The sequence below is a fragment of the Balaenoptera borealis genome (genome assembly GCF_965194805.1).
Source record: "Balaenoptera borealis genome assembly, chromosome: 8".
NCBI classification, from domain to species: Eukaryota; Metazoa; Chordata; class Mammalia; order Artiodactyla; family Balaenopteridae; genus Balaenoptera; species Balaenoptera borealis.
Window position 1 is genome coordinate 102,645,969 of NC_138865.1, and position 16,268 is coordinate 102,662,236.

A 16,268-nucleotide genomic window follows, 5' to 3' on the forward strand; every position below is an offset into this window, starting at 1 on the left:
GATGATCCACTGTGATGCCTCTTGATTTGTTCCTGTGTCCCTAACATCTAGCACCGAGTCTTCAGTGGGCGACTTGTGTGTGAAATCCTCTTCTAAATTTTAGGACCTCCTTTTAGTTTTTAATTGTGGTAAAATACACATAAAATTTATCATCGTCACCATTTTTATGTGTACAGTTTAGTAGTGTTAAGTACATTCACGCTACTGTGCTGTCAATCTCTAGAACTTTCTCATCTTGCAAAACTGAAACTCTATTCATTAAACAACTCCCCATTACCCACTTCCCCTGGCCCCTGGCGACCCCCATTCTACTTTCTGTCTATGAATTTGACTACTCTAAGTATCTCATATGAAAGGAATCATACAGTATTTGTCTTTTTGTGACTGGCTTATTTTACTTAGCATAATGTTCTCAAAGTTCATTCACATAGTAGCATGTGTCAGAATTTCCTTCCTTTTTAAGGCTGAATAATCTCCCATTGTATGTATATACCAAATTTTATCTGTTTATCTGTCAGTGGACACTTGGGTTGCTTCCACATTTTGGCTATCATGAATAATGCTTCAGTGAACATGAGTATACTATTATCTCTTCGAGATTCTGCTTTCAGTTCTTTTGGGTATATACCCAGAAGTGGTATTGCTGGATCATTTAGTAATTCCATGTGTAACTTTTTGAGAAAACCACCATACTGTTTTCCTCCTATTTAAAAAAAATGATTATGGAAAGTTTCAAAAGTATGCAGAGTGAACAAAGTTGTATAATGACCCTTCATGTTCCATTGTCCAGCTTCAACAGTCATCAGTATGTTGCTATTCTTTCATCATCTATACCTCCACCTGCTCTCCCCAGTCGATGATGGTGGTGGTTATTAAATTATTACAGCTGTTTCCAGAAGAACTTGCATAAGTAAAATGGACAGTTGTAGCTGAAGGTTTTGATAAATGGATATACGTGTGTAACTCATATCCCTACTGCAGTATGGAACCTTTCTGCCTCTTGGAAGCTCTCCTTGTGTCCTTTGTCAGTTGCCACCTCCTCTCCCAGAGGCAACCGCTGTTCTGATTGTCTTCATGTTAGACTAGTTCACCTAGTCTAGATGTAAGATTTATATAAATAGCACCTCCTGTTTTTATATTCCTGTGGTCAGTCTGGGGGGTGTTGGTGGTCCCTGTGTCACCTGCCTTACAGGACTCTGCTCTTTCATCTTTTTGCAGGTTTGGGGTTCAGTGTCAGGTTAGGTAACCACTGCCTTTGGTTTTTGTTTTTATTCTGTCCTGCTAGTGTTACAACTTAGGAACCCAATGAAAAAACCCCAACATTTCCCCAACATTTAAAACTCATTGTATTTAACTCCCCTTTTTGTTATAAAAGCAGTTATTCATATATTAAAAACTTGAAATATAGAGAATTAAAGGAAAATAAAGCCATCATTGTTATATCACTTTGTAATCATGATTAGTGGTTCTCTTCATTAAGTTTGTCTTTTTTCTAGATGTACTTTTTTTCTGTTGTGTAATGTAACTATCATCATAGTGCATACAATTTTATATCCTGCTTTTTTCACTTAACACTGAAACGTCAGTGTTTTCCTAGCTAGCTCCATGAACATAACAGTGGTCCTTTTTTATTGGCTCCATAGTTGCTGTAGTAGGGGCTGTCATTTGATCACTTACACTGTGTCTTGCACTGTACTAAGTCTTATTAACTCATTGGATCCTCACAACATACCTGTGAGGTATGTACTGTTCCTCCCATTTTACAGGTGGAGAAATTGAGGCCAAGTGAAATTAGTCACACATTTGGTGAGCAGGGAAGCCAGGAGCCAAACCCAGGCATTCTGGCTCCTATCCCCAACACTTAGGCACTGTAATTAACTTCATCTTTCCTTTGAGTGGGCTGCACAGGGGTCCTTTCCTCCATCTTACAGATGAGTAAACTGAGGCACAGAAGGGAAAAGTGACTTACCTGAGGTGAGGCAGCAAGGAAGTGACAGAGCTGAGGCTGGAACAGCACCATCCTTTCTCGCTGTTTCTAGAGGTCCTTTGTTCTGCTTTGGGGGGTTCTGCCTTGTGTCCAGTTCTGCCACAGGGTAGATCACCCCCTTTATTCCAAGCTTCTGGTTTTCCTTTTATTCTCATTCTCTGTCATCCTTCCAGCAGCCCCCAAGTCTTCTTGCCTCTCTGGACCTCAGTTTCTTTATCTTTAAAATGGGCACCTCCTTTCTCCCACTCCCCTCTGGGCTGCTGTCGCTTCAGCCCTACTCTCCGGGGCTTGGCTAGCCCAGGGCTTTTCCAGACAGTTGCAGGGAACTGTACTTGCGGCTGAGCTAGCATCTGCTTTCCCATCTGGTCCCAACTTTTTCCTTAATTACCCACTGAATTGGCTGTAACAGAACGCTGACAACTTGAATGAGATATTAGCTGATACATCAGCACCCGTGCCAGGGCCTCATGGGCTTTTCCGGGACGTGAGGAAACCAGGCCCAGCAAAGCCCCTTGTTCCCTGGCTGGAGTCCCCATCCCAGCTGAGAGGCAGGCCCAGCCAAGGTACAGGGTCCTCACAGGGTCTTGTCGCTCATGAACGCCGCCTTGTAGTGGCTGAACCCCAGGCTTTCTTGTTGTCTTTGGGGCTGGGTCACAAGCCTGGAAGCAGGTTTTGTCCTCTCTCTCGTTGCTCCCTTGGTGCCTAACCCTTCATGTCTTTTGTTCCAAGTTGCTGTTTTTCCAACCATTTTTGTTTTGTTTCTAACTAGTCTAGAAGCAGCGGGACTCAGTGTGCCACAGAGGAAGGGACATTGGCTTGGGTTTTCTTGGCCTCCAGGTGCCTCCTAGCATGCCTTTTTGGGTCTGTTTTTTGCATTCGGATAAGAGGTCTGATGAGGTGTAATATAGGCTCTGATTCTAACTTCCTGTGGTACTGAGAAGGAAAGGCAGAGCTTCCATTTTCTCATTGTAAGCAGGGTAGGTGGAGTCAGCTGCCTAGGTGGGGGTGAAGAGCACAGATTCCAGGGCCGGCCAGCCAGCCTGGATTCAAGACTTGCCAATTACTTCCTCCCTGTGTGACCTTGGGCAAGTTGCCGAACCTCTCTGGGTCTCAGTTTCCTCTTTATAAACTGGAGATCAGAAAACCCCATGAAAGTTAATTGTGAAAATTAAATGAGTTAATACACATAAAGCACAGGCACATAATGAGCACTCAAATGTTACCTGTTTTTATGCCTTCCTTTTTAAGCTCATGAGCAGCAGGTGAAGTTAATTATATACTCAGTTTAGGGTGCATGATCATTTTCGGCTCATTACAGCCCTTTCTTGCTTTATTTGTTATTTCTTTTTATCCTTATTTCCCCCTTCTGCTTCTCCCCTATCTCTAAGCCATTCATTTTGTGTATTTAACATGCTTTTTTTTGGGTTTATATGTATTCTTACAAAATGTGTGCTGTTGTTTCGTGCTCATGTTTCAAAAATTGACATCAATGCCTTAGTATCTGGATCTCATTCTGTTTCTCACTTTTGTCCCTCAGCTCTGAGTGTTTGAAATCAATCACATTACTTCTAGCCAGTGGGTGCAGCTGCCACATTTTACCCATCCACCTCTCACTGATGGACAACCAGGTTGCCTTAACTCCCCCGACCCCAGATAAAGCTGCAGCGAGCCTCCTTGTGCATGCTCCCATGTGGATCTCCGTAAGACCTTTGTTATGATGTGTACCCAGGGGTGGAATTTAGTATAGAATGAAATGGAGAGTATTTGAAGGAAGCAAAAGGAGTGGATGTTTTCATGCCCTGAATTGAGGAAATCATAAGTCAGCCAGTTGGCCAGTTAAATCATAAGTTGGCCAGTTGGCCAGTTGACCAGTTAAATCAGCAGTTGGCCAGTTAAGAAGTTGACTGTCTATTGGGCTTGCTCTATATCCCAGCTAAGGACTTTTGTTTTTAAAATTTTTAACGGAAATCATATGAATACGTGTTATTTGAAAACAATTTAGATGACACAGAAATAAGTAGAAGAAAGACTAAAAGTGGAAAGGGCCCCTTCACATTGCTCCCTATCCTCCTAAGCCCCATTTCTAGGAGTTAAGCATGGGTGACAGTGGAATAGCTTATGCTAGGTCTTCCATATTTACAGGCACAAATGTGAACCTTACATATTGTTTTACAGTTTAGCTTTTCTCACTTAATAGGATGTCATAAGGCCATTCCATGGTGGCCCCAACAGATCTGCTTCAGTTTTTATCAGTGCTCCGTATTTCATTTTAAGGTTCTACCATGCTTTATGTAACTAGTCCCCTTCTGATGGGCATTTTGGGTGTAGCCAGTTTTCTGGCTATATAATGACAGAACCAGCGCTTCTTTTGGCGTTAGTCTGCTGGTGATGAATTCCTTTAGCTTTTGTACATCTTTATTTTTGAAAGCTACTTTTGCTAGGTATTGAATTCCAGTTGACAGACTTTTTTTTTTTTTTCTTTTTTCAGTACCTTAAAGATGTTGTTCTACTGCCTTCTGTTTTAATTGTTTCTGATGAGAAGTTGACTGTAATTCTTATCTTCATTCCTCTGTATGTTATATCTTTTAAAATTTCTGACTACTTTTTAGAAGTTCTCTTTATCTTTGGTTTTAGGCAATTTGATTGTGATATACCTGAGAGTAGTTTCCTATGTGTTTCTTCTTCTGAATTTCTGAGTTCTATAGGTTTATAATAGTCTGTATCAAATTGGAAACTTTTGGCCATTATTTCTTCAGATATTTTTTTCTCTCCTCACTCCTGCCCCTCACTTTTTTAGGGACTTCAATTGCATATATATTAGACCTTTTGAAGTCCCACAGCATGTGGATGCCCCGTTTATTTCTGTCTATCTTTTTTCTCTCTGTGTTTTATTATTATTAGTTTCTATGGTTGTGTCTTCAAGTTTGTCAGGCTTTTTCTTCTTTAGTATCTAATCTGTTCTTCTTGCCAGGTGTTGTATTCTTCGTCTCTAGAAGTTTGATTTGCTTCTTTTAAAATATTGCCCTTGTCTCTCTAACATGCTCATGTTTTCCCCTACCTTCTTGAATTTATGGAGTATGTTTATGATAGCTGTCTTAATGTCCTTAAAGTCTGTATCTATGTTATTTCTGGGTCTCTTCCTATTAATTGATTTTTCTGCTTCTTTCATGCCTAGTAATTTTTGATTGACAGATATTGTGACTTTTACATTGTTAAGTGCTGGATGTGTTAGCATTCCTTTAAATATTTTGTACTTTATTCTGTTACTGTTTTTGTATTAGTTTACTATTGCTGCTGTAACAAATTATCACAATTTTAGTGGCTGAAAGCCACAGAGATTTATTATCTTATAGTTCTAGGGATCAGAAGTCCAAGATGGGTTTCACTGGGCTAAAATCAAGGTGTTGGCAGGGCTGTGTTCCTTCTGGAAGCTCTAAGAGTGAATCTGTTTCTTTTTCCATCTTCGAGAGGCTACCTGCATTTCTTGGCCTGTGGCTCCATTTCTTCATCTTCAAAGCCGGAAATGTTGGACAGAGTCCTTCTTATGCTGCCATCTCTTCTGCTTCCCTTTTCTATTTAGAAGGACTCTTCATTGGGCCCACCCAGATAATCCAGGATAATCTCTCCATCTCAAGTTCATCTGATTAGCAAGCTTAATTTCCTTTGCATGTATCCTCACAAATTCACAGGTTCTGGGGGTTAGGATGTGGACATCTTTGGGAGGCCACTATTCTGCCTACCACAGCAGTTAAATTGTTGTGTAGGACCAGAGCTGTCTTTAGAGCAGAGTTTGGCAGACTATAGTCCATGGGGCAAATCTGGCCTGTTTTTGTAAATAAAATTTCATTGGAACACAGCTGTGCTCATTGGTTTATGTATTGTCTGTGGTTGCTTTCATTCTGCAATGACCCACAAAGCCTGAAATATTGACTTTCTGGACCTTTATAAAAAAGGTGTTCTGATTCCTGGTCTAGTGCTAATTTTTCCCCACTATTGAGGCCATACCTTTCTGAGTACCCTCCCTGATGCCTTCGTGTATTAGATTTGCCCACTTTGGCTGGTGGGAATATGAACTATTCTTAGCCCTGTGTGAGCTCTGAGGATTGTTCTGCTAGGTTCTCTCTGGTTCTTGTTCCAGGCTTAGGCAGTTTCCTTATATGCATGTGCTGATCAGCACTAAAACAGCTGGAGAATTGGAGCTCATTGTCTGGGCACCTCTATCTGCTCTGACTCTCTACCCTCTCTAGCTTCCTTGGCCCTCCCCCATTTTAAACTGTCTGCTCAACTCGGTGGGGGGACTCTTGAACTCTGCTTGGGCTCTTCCTCCCTGCACTGCAGCTTAGAAATTCTCCAAGCAGTTAGCTGGGACAGTTGTAGGACCAGCATGTTTGCTTTTCCTCTCTTACGGGTTGCTGCCCTGTAAGCCTGTTGCCCAGTGTCTAGAAATAATTGTTTCAAATGTTTTGTCCGATTTCTTAGTTGTTTAAGGTGGGTGGTAAATCTGGTCCCTCTTACTCCTCATGACTAGAAGCCACCAGCGCTTCTCATATCAATATTATTTTATATTTATGAGGGTACTTTGAGAAGATAGCGTACTGGAAGAGGCATCTGGGGGTCAGAGACTGTGCATTTTAACAATATTACCAAATTAGCCCTTGTAAAGGCTGTGCCACTTTATACTTTGAGAGTCTCATTCTAATAACAGAGGTTGTGGGGACAGATGATGATATGAAACTGCTTTGAGCTCTGTAAAGTGCTGGGAACATGCCAGGGTTTACGGTTCTTAAGAAAGGGCTTCTCGATGTGGCACATATATACAATGGAATATTACTCAGCCATAAAAAGAAACAAAATTGAGTTATTTGTAGTAAGGTAGATGGACCTAGAGTTTGTCATACAGAGTGAAGTAAGTCAGAAAGAGAAAAACAAATACCATATGATAACACATATATGTGGAATCTAAAAAAAAAACCAAAAGGTTCTGATGAACCTAGGGGCAGGACAGGAATAAAGACGCAGACGTAGAGAATGGACTTGAGGACACGGGGAGGGGGAAGGGTAAGCTGGGACGAAGTGAGAGAGTAGCATTGACATACATACACTACCAAATGTAAAATAGATAGCCAGTGGGAAGCAGCTGCATCACACAGGGAGATCAGCTTGGTGCTTTGTGACCACCTAGAGGGATGGGATACGGAGGGTGGGAGGGAGATGTAAGAGGGAGGGGATATGGGGATATGTGTATACATATAGCTGATTCACTTTGTTATACAGCAGAAACTAACACACCATTGTAAAGCAATTGTACTCCAGTAAAGATGTTTTAATAAATAAATAAATAAATAAAATAATACTTTCACTGCAATAATTAAAGTGGCGTCCAAGGAGTATATAAATGTAGAAAGGATAGAAAAATGAAAGAAAGAATATGTAGTTCCATATCTCAGTGGATTTTTTTCTGCCTCTCTTTTGCATGTAATAAGCACTACTTCTATCTGGAACTAATGGTGATAGTCATAACCAAAATTTATTGAGCATTTATTATATGTCACATACTATATTGTATGTGCTTTGTGTGTATTAACTCATTTGAACTTTGCAATGACCTCATAATTATATCAGGACCGTTGATATTGAGAGCCCCCAAAACATTCAAACAACTTGTTTTTCATCTCAAGAAAATAAATAAATAAATAAATAAAATAAATAAAGGGCTTCTCTTAGCTGTTTCTCTTTTGACTTGAGTCCCTGGTGGCCATTTTGCTCTGCCATGCTATCCTTCCGCTGGGCATTGTAGGACTAATATTATTTCCTTAACAAATGGGGATGCCTTGGGGGATCTTCTTTTAGGCTGCTACTTTCTTTCCTGACATCTGTTGAGCACCTACCAATGCTAAATAATGTCCCAAGTGCTTCATGTAGTCATTGTGATATAATTTAAATCACCACAACCTTGGGAGCTTGGGATGAAATGGAAACTGAGAGAGGTGGCATGGCTTGTCCAAGGTCACACAGCTAATTTCCAGGAAAGTGAGGATTCTTTCTGCCTTTAAACCAAATCTGCTGGCTCATACAACAGACTATCCATTTTAGTCAAGACCCTTTAGGCTGCAAGTGATAGAAATTCATCTAAAACTTGCTTATGCGAAAAGCGACATTTGTTGACGTACCTACTGAAAAGTCCAGGGCTGGACTCAGGTAACTTAGGTGGGGTTATCAGAAATGTGTTGCTCTTCATTTCTCAGCTCTTGTTTCCTTGTGTTGACTTATTCTTCATGCAAGCCTTCCCCAAGTGGTGGCGGAAATGGCTGTAGTGTCTCCAGGCTTATTTCTCATGCCAGTGGAGTAGTCCCAGTGGAAAGAGAGAACCTGTTTCCCAAGGGTTTCAACCAAAGTCCCAAGGAAGGCTCCTATTGGCCCAGCTTGGGTCACAGGCTTATCCGTGAGCCAATCACAGTGCAGGAGGGTGTGTTGTTCTGATTGGATGGACGTGGGTCATTTGGTCCTCTTGGAGTTGGGGACTGGGATTGTGGGTTCCTGAAAGGACAAGATGGTTCTTTATTGGAAGAAAGAATGCCAAATAGGCAGAAACAAAAGTGTGAACTGCATCCCTCTGGCCCTTGAAGCTCCATCATCCATGGTGCTCCCTGGTCTACTTGGCACCTGCTGAGCGACATCTCTTGTCTGGCCTTGGTTTGACAATGGCATTCCCCCCTCCCAGGTTCTAACCATCAGTTGTTCTCTCTCACCACCTGGGGCAAATGAGGCTTCCTGGCTATCACTCCCTCTTGGCGGAGTCAGCTCTTGCCCAGGCATTGAACAGGTTGGGGGGAGATGTCAGGTCTCGACTTTTCAGTGCTGGAGCCCCTGTTCTTCAGCCCCACAGTGGGGGTGAGGTGCTCCTGGGGAAGGTAAAGCTGGGAGAGCAGAGGAATTGTGTGTGTGTGTAGGGGGGGGTGGGTTGCATGTCGACAGAGCCTTACCCCCTAACTGGCACCAGGAAACAAGGGCCCAACAGGCTGGGGACTCCCCCAAACTCTCTCTTTCATCATTAGTAAATGAGCACTTTTCCAAGGATGGTCTGAGACCTCCTGGGCTAAAGCAGCTGGTGAATTCAGTGTCCCCCTGCTGTTTCTGAATCTCGGGGGGCAGGGGAAGTGGAGAATCTGGAGATTTTAACAAACTCCCCAGGCAGTGCCGTCACACACTGCGGGTTGAGGTCCTCAGGTAGATGACTGTCCTTGAATTGGCTGAGTTTCCCCTGTCTTAGGTTTTTCTTGGATTGTCCTTTCTCCTGATGGGACTATTCACCTAGTTTATCCAGTTTGGGGGATTTCCCTTGTTCAGATCTGAACTGCTCCTTTCCGAGTAAGGAGGCGTCACTGTTGGGGCTTGAGAGTGAGTCTGAAGTGAGGAATCCATTTTAGAAGAGATCAGCATTATTATTTTCCATCTAGTACTTTCTAAGTCTCAAGACATACATTGGAAATAACATGAAAAGAGAGGATAACGCACAGTGAGTCTACATTCTTAGTAAGAAACGCTGACGCCTAAAGCCAGTGACACATCAGTCAGGATTGGTCATGAGAACTGGGAGGCACAGGCGTGTTGGAGCCTTTGGCTTGGGAAAGCTCAGTGATTAATATGACACTGCATTTCATTGGCTCATAAGTTAAGACCCTAACACTTGGTTGAGTAAAATATTACATTTACTTACTTGAAGATTTCAAAAATCTTTTTAGCCAAAAGAACCCTTTCACAAAGGAAGTCTTACAGAGGAGCTCAATATATTAAATAGATAAAAGCAATTTTTTTTAATTGGGGAGGGCGGGCCATGTTATGACTTTCGTGGGCCCCAGATACTTTTGCCTTTATGGGCTCCTTCCTTCATAAAAATATTAAAAAATTATATTTTATGACTGCATTGCTATAAAGATGAGTGTATTAATATTATATGGTAAATATTTTCTCTGACCTAAAAGTTCAGTTTCTTTATTTTGATTTTAAAGAAATTAAAGCACTTTTGTGGGCCTTAGCACTGTGACTCCTTTGCCTGGCGGGGAAGTCGGCCCTGAGGAGACAGGTCCTGGCCTGACCACCTCCTGGTTGGCCCCTGAAGCAGGCTGGAGGAGAGGAACCCAGTTGGAAGACCACGGCAGAGACTCATCACTTGTACCTTATCAGACACCGGTCTACCTCACTGTGGAAGAACCATAAGATATCACAATAAGGATGGAATGTCAAAGTCATTCTCCTCCTTCCCCCCAAAAAACCCAGGTCTTATCCTTCAGTCTCTAAAGCATCATTCCTACCAAGAGATCATCTCCCCAGCCTCTGCTTGAACCCCTGTAGGGACAGGGAGCTCATTACTGTGTTTGGGTTCTTTCTGGTCCAGTTCTGTAAGACTTCATGGTACCCAGCAAGCCCCTGGGTCGATCACCATTTATCCCCTAAGCCAGTGAATCCTGTAGTGCCCACGCCATTGCTGAGGTGGGGTAGGAGTCTGGGGTTTGAGGCGCAGCTTTTGCCCCTCCACTGCTGTGTGAGCCGAGCAAGGACACTCTCCCTCTTTGAGCCTGAGATGCCTCATTTGGACGTGGTGGTCGTTGCACGTATCGCTGTTGTGTGATGCTAGAGGGAGACCAAGGCTCATCCTGGGCAGGGATTGCTTGCAGCCCAGGTTCTTCTGGGATGTAGAGAGCTTGTTGGCTCTTGCTTGGAGGTCAAAGGCCAGAGACTCTGTATGTCCCTGTCCCCCTGGTTCCGGGAGGGGCACTGTTATGCCACAGGAGAAAATCTGGGGAGGAAGGGAAGGGTCGGGTGGTTCAGGATGACCACTCTACTCCTGGTCCCCTAGTCGGCTGCTGATTGAGGTTTTTTTCCTGAGGTTTCAGAACATTTGGCCACCCCACAGTGCCTCATGGTGCTGTGTGCTTGCCCGCTCTGGTTGGGGGAGAGGAGAATGAGGACGGTGACGTGCTTTCCTCCCTGGGGCTTGCTGGCCCCAAAGCCTGGGCTTGCTTAGAAATGAGCAGCAGTTCAGCACAGTGGGAATGTTCCTTTTCTGCCCCTCCTCGTCCAGCCCCTCCTAGTTCCTGGTGCTTGGAAGAGGGATGCACCCCTTCCCCCACCCCTGGTACTCCTGGCCCAGCCTATCCTTATGACCCTCCATGCTGCCCCTCGTCCCTGCCACATTAGTCGGCTCTCCTGGACACACCCACAGTTTCTCACCTCCGCGCTAGGTGCACACTGTCGCTCCTGCCAGGGCAGTTGGTGCGATGGCTTCCCAGACCACAGAGAGAGAGTTGGTGCGAGGTGAGTTCCCGTCCTGGCCTCTAAGTGGGGGAGCATGCGGCCCGGCCAGCTTCTAATCCACGCCTGGTGTTTGCTCACCTGGCTCCAGCTCTGCACTTTGTAATTATTGATTCCTGCCGCGTCCACTTACCGTGAGCCAGCTGGGGAGGACTTGCTGTCGAGCTTGGAAGTTCCTGGAAACAGTGACTTATTACTCGCCTAATGAGCGTGTCTCTGCCAGCCAGGTGTGTCCAGGAGAAAGCATGAGTGTGTGAGGTGCTGGACGGGACATCCTCGTGGACACTGGATGAACTTTCCTTTCTCTTGAGTCTGGCTCTTCAGGGCTGTTTTCTCTCTCGCCATTACATTTTTACTTAAATAACTCATCCGATTATACGCCAAGGGAGAAGTCAGTTTCATAGAGCTGTTCATCTGAAATCACTTTTCTCCATCCGTCCGTCCGTCCCTCCCTCACTCCCTCTCTCCTATCCCAGCCACCAGGGAGCTCCCGGTCCAGTGGGAGAGATAGGAAGCCCGATGCTGAGTGAATTCCAAGTTAGTGCAGAACTTCCTGCTTTCTAAGCAGCATCTTCTCCCAGAATCTTTCTGTTTTGTTTAAAACAAAGTTTGTTTTACTTCATTATAAAAAGTAGCAAATGTTCTTAGTTGAAAAAATTGGAAAACACAGAGAAGTCTGAGGAAGAAAGAAAATCACCTATAGGTCCCTACCGGATGCTTACACCTCTGACGTTTTGACCTTCTGTTTTCTGTTTTCTTTTTTAACCAATGGGTGCAATAGATACAATTTCTCTCCTGCTTAGAAGGAAAAAGCTCAGCTTATAAGATTAGCATTTCCCAACTTTATTGTAAACCCCGCGGTTTTGGCTGTAGGGTGTTCCATGAAGTGGCCGTATCCTAGTTTACCCAACAGTGCCCTGTTGGGGGGATATTTTGCTATTTCCGGTCTTCCCCTATTGTAAATAATGCTGTGAAGAATATCTTATAAGTGAATTGGTTTTCATGTTTTGGATTGTTTCCCAGACTTTGTCATCTAGAAGGAATCTTAGTGATTGCCCAGACCACTTCTCCATCTTTAGTGTGTGTTCGCATCACCTGGAGGGCTTGTTCAAACACAGCTCTCTGGGCCTCACCCCCGGAGATTCTGATTCAGTGGGTGAGGGTGGTGCCCGAGAGTCTGCGTTCTAACAGGCTTCCAGGTGGTGCCGATGGTGCTCGTATGTGGACCACACTCCAAGTAGCATTAACCAGCCTCCCCTGGGTGGTGAGGGAAGTTGAGGCCTACGAGTTGGGAGAGCGGGTGATGGGTGACCATTGCCTGGGCCCGGCCAGTTGGTGGTTCCCACGCTGGGTCACGGATCCCCACGCTTTGCTGCCCCTGCTGCCTGGGGAACCTGCAGGAGAAGGCAGCATTCATCCACATGAGGGGATCTCCTCCATCGAAGTGTTTCAGCCACTCAGGGCAGGCAGATGCCGGGTGCAGATGTGAGCTTAGTGTTGGGATACAGGTGGGACCAGGGTAAGAACTAGTTTAGGAAAGAAACCGGCGGAGACTATGGTGAATCATTTTAAACGAGAGTGAGTGACAGCTCCTCTAGGATGCGAGGGGTTAAACAGGCGGCTGGTACAGCCTCCCCGGAGCCAAAGGGGGAACTCAGGAGTAAGTCATGACTGCCTAATTAATTCAATTAAACTACTTCATAAGCTCCACTGGTGTCAGTAAATTATTAAAGTCTATTAAAAAATCAGTGGAACGTGATGAGGGTTTGGGGATGCTGCAGCTTCCTTCCCTGCTGTGGGTGCGGACGCCCTGTCTGGTACCCCCGCCAACCTACTGTGTGTGCTGAGGCCGGTCCCACCCCCCCTGGGCCTTGGTTTCCGTATCTGCACAGTTGAGTGATGGACTGGCTCTTGAACACCCTGTCGGCACCAGAGTTATTCGGATTTTCCAATCCCTTTGGTCAGAGGCAGCTGTTGCTACAGATGTGCTGCCCCGTCTCTGCCCTTCCTTCTCATCAAGTTCATCTGGGCAGTTTCTAGGGGAGGCTGTGGGGACAGGTGACCCAAAGGGGAGGTTCAAGCTCTGGAGAGAGAGTGAGAGAGTGGACTTCACCTAACTCCTAACCCTTGTGCCGGTCAGGGGCTGCTCGCGAGTTCTCATTCAGCACCCCCTCCGCAGGCTGGGACTGGTACCCCGGCTCTTACACGTGAGGACATGGAGGCTCACAGGACTCCAAGCGACCTACCCGCGAGTACCTGGTGGAGTTGAGATTTGAATTCAGGGCTGCCGTGCCTCAAAGTCCCCGTGGCTGACTACTTTCCTCTGCAGACGAATTTAAAATACAGCTGCATCCCCTGGCCAAACCCTACAACGTGCAACACTGCAGTCACGGGGAAGAAAACACCGAAATGTTCTTTTTCTCTAGTTAGTATCCAGACGTGAGGAACCGAGGAGAGGGAGTGACATCCTCGTCCCTAGAGGTATGTAAGTCGTGGTTGGCTGACGGCTCAGATAGGCCTCTTAGAACCAAGATCCTGCAGCTCTGGTCCCAGCTGTTGGTTTATACTTTTTCAGCAGTTTGTGCTACGAGCAGGCTGGGAATTCAGCAAGAATTGCTCCCTGGTGCATGGGCTTTGGGGTTACCGTCTTGTCTTCTGTCAGATCAGATCTTGCTCAGCCAAACCAGTAGGCTAGGCAGTGCTGGTCTTGAGGGTGACTGTGGTCCTGGGTTCGAGGGAAGCCTCTGTCTTAAATTAACCTTGTGGATCTTTGGCAAGTCCCTTCCTCTCCTAATCCTAGAAGTTTAGGTTTGTTCCCCTCATCTCTGAAAGGCGGCTCAGGCAGTATGCTGCATGGGTGGTCCATAGGGAGAGGAGGAATAAGGAAGAGGATGAGTTCAGGGCCAGATACACTTGGGAATGGAGCATATGCAATCTTAGAGATACATAGCTGCCATTGGACCTTTAAAGTCTCTGTAAAGTCCTGCAGTAAAGAAAGGAGATTAATTTTGTTTACCCAGCCTCCCTCAACCAGGCCACTCTTTCCCTCTCCAAGCACACCTTTTGTTTAATGACCTGAATAGACATAAAGACTTACATATTACCCTAGAGAGAGTGGCTTTTTGAGGTGGTTCTTTTTGTCATGAGAATATCCTTTCTGAAAATTGGATAAACCAGCCTTTAGCAAGGTGGTGACTAACTCCCTTAAGTTGGGTTTTCTTAAACTGCAGTCCACGTTTATTCTAGGATCCCAGAGTCCTGCCAAGTTCCAGGAGCTTCTCTTCTTTCCTAGAGCCCTCAAGTAGCCAGGCCCTCAAGATCTGGAATATACTCTATTCAGGGTTCCCTTTGTGAGCATTAGCTATAGAATTTGGTATTTCGGGGAAATCCTCCTTCCCACTTCACACCACAAGGCAGAGGAACCCATTGGTGGGGCTTGGAAGTTGCCTAAACGTGTACCACGAAGTCCCAGTAATCCAGAGCTGCCTGTTTAAGAATTTGTGAACTGCAGCTGACCTTTCCAAAAGAAGGTTTGCTAAGGAAAATGCTAGTGTAAACAAGATCTTCAGGGGAAGAGCTGTAAAGTGTGTAAGGAATCAGCCTATTTTTAAGCCTTTTGAAAGTTTCCCTTGGAACATAAACACTATGCTAATTATAAAAACACCTTTTCTGTTCAAAACTGCGGTAAACAAGATGGGAGGTGGGTGGAGGAGGGAAGGAGTGTTTGAACAGAGGTTAAACCAGAGATTAAACACTGTCCGCCCATACTAGTTGATTTAGTTGCTCATCTTTAAAAATGCAGGTTTTCCACTTGTTTTGACACCCTGGATGCCCAGGCAGCGGTGCACACGAGCTCCCGCTGGCCAGCGGTCAACAGGGACAGATGGGAGTGGCTTCCTTACCTTCCCAGCTCTGGACCCCAGCCTGGCTTACTTGTGGGAATGACCTGCACTGCCCTGACCCCTTGAAATTTACACCCCTGCCTTTCTAACAATTCTCCCCAGTATTTTAAGAGCATAATTAGCATATAATTGCTGATTTCCTCTCCACTAACGGTAGAGGAAGTCCTCTGCCTTGTTCAGCAAAACTTTCAAAGATAAACAGTGTCAAGAACAACCAAGCATTTTTTATTGAGCATCTACTAGGCATCAGGCTCTGTGCAGGGTGCTGGAATTTGGGGTTGAGAAAAATCTCCCTGCCTCTCCAGAGCCTGCTGGCTGTGGCAGAGTTCACTGGAGCTGCTGTGCAGCTGCCAGCCAGGTGTCACCCAGAGCTTGTGTCCTGTGTGCCCTGAATTGGGGCAGAGGATTCTCAAACGGAAAAGGTCCTTGACCTTGACCTGCCTTTGTAGAGAGATGAGATAAAGGGTGATGTGAACTCCTGAGAAGTTAGGCTGTGGGCTCCCTTTGAGCTTCGGGGATGTGAGGTGTGTTGGGGGGAGGGGAAGGGGGCTGGTTGGTGGGGGGTCATGGACACCTACCGGAGGAGGTGTGTGACCTTGTGGTGTGGTTAACATTGAGATAGGCAGAGGGGAAAGGAGAGACCATCCCAGGCTCTAATGAAGAGGTAGAAAGACGATAATTAGCAGAGACTTTATATGCAAATGTTATTTGAAAATGCTTAAAAATATCTTTTGAGGGAGGCTGGAAATAGCAGGTGGTCTACTTGAACAGAGAGTATTTGGGGAGTGATAAGGGGTGTGGGTTGGAGGGGGAGGAAGAGAAAGACAGAGGTAGATGGACAGATAGATACCAGCTATCCTGCTGGAGGACCCTGAAAACCAGGTGAAGAATTTTGCTAACTAAGGAAATATACATAACCAGCCTTAAGGCCCATGAGGGCACAGTCTATGTCTGCCTTATTCATCTCTCTGTCCTCAGTTCCCAGCAAGGGCCTGGCATAGTAAATGCTTACTAAATGTTAGTTGAGTGAGTAAATGAAGGTACCTGCTTGGTATTTATCACATTTA

General features: G+C 45.1%; 1 protein-coding gene and 1 long non-coding RNA gene across 18 annotated transcripts in view; one reads left to right on the forward strand and one right to left on the reverse strand.

The window, feature by feature from the left end:
* Positions 1 to 16,268, forward strand: part of ZNF618 (zinc finger protein 618) — a 184,782-nt gene that overhangs the window by 23,819 nt on the left and 144,695 nt on the right. The window lies entirely within an intron of this gene.
* LOC309634330 lies at positions 5,553 to 12,280 on the reverse strand. Its single transcript, XR_014247988.1, has 2 exons — positions 11,219 to 12,280; positions 5,553 to 8,524 (listed from the first exon to the last, which is right to left on the reverse strand). It is a non-coding gene; the product is annotated as an uncharacterized lncRNA (long non-coding RNA).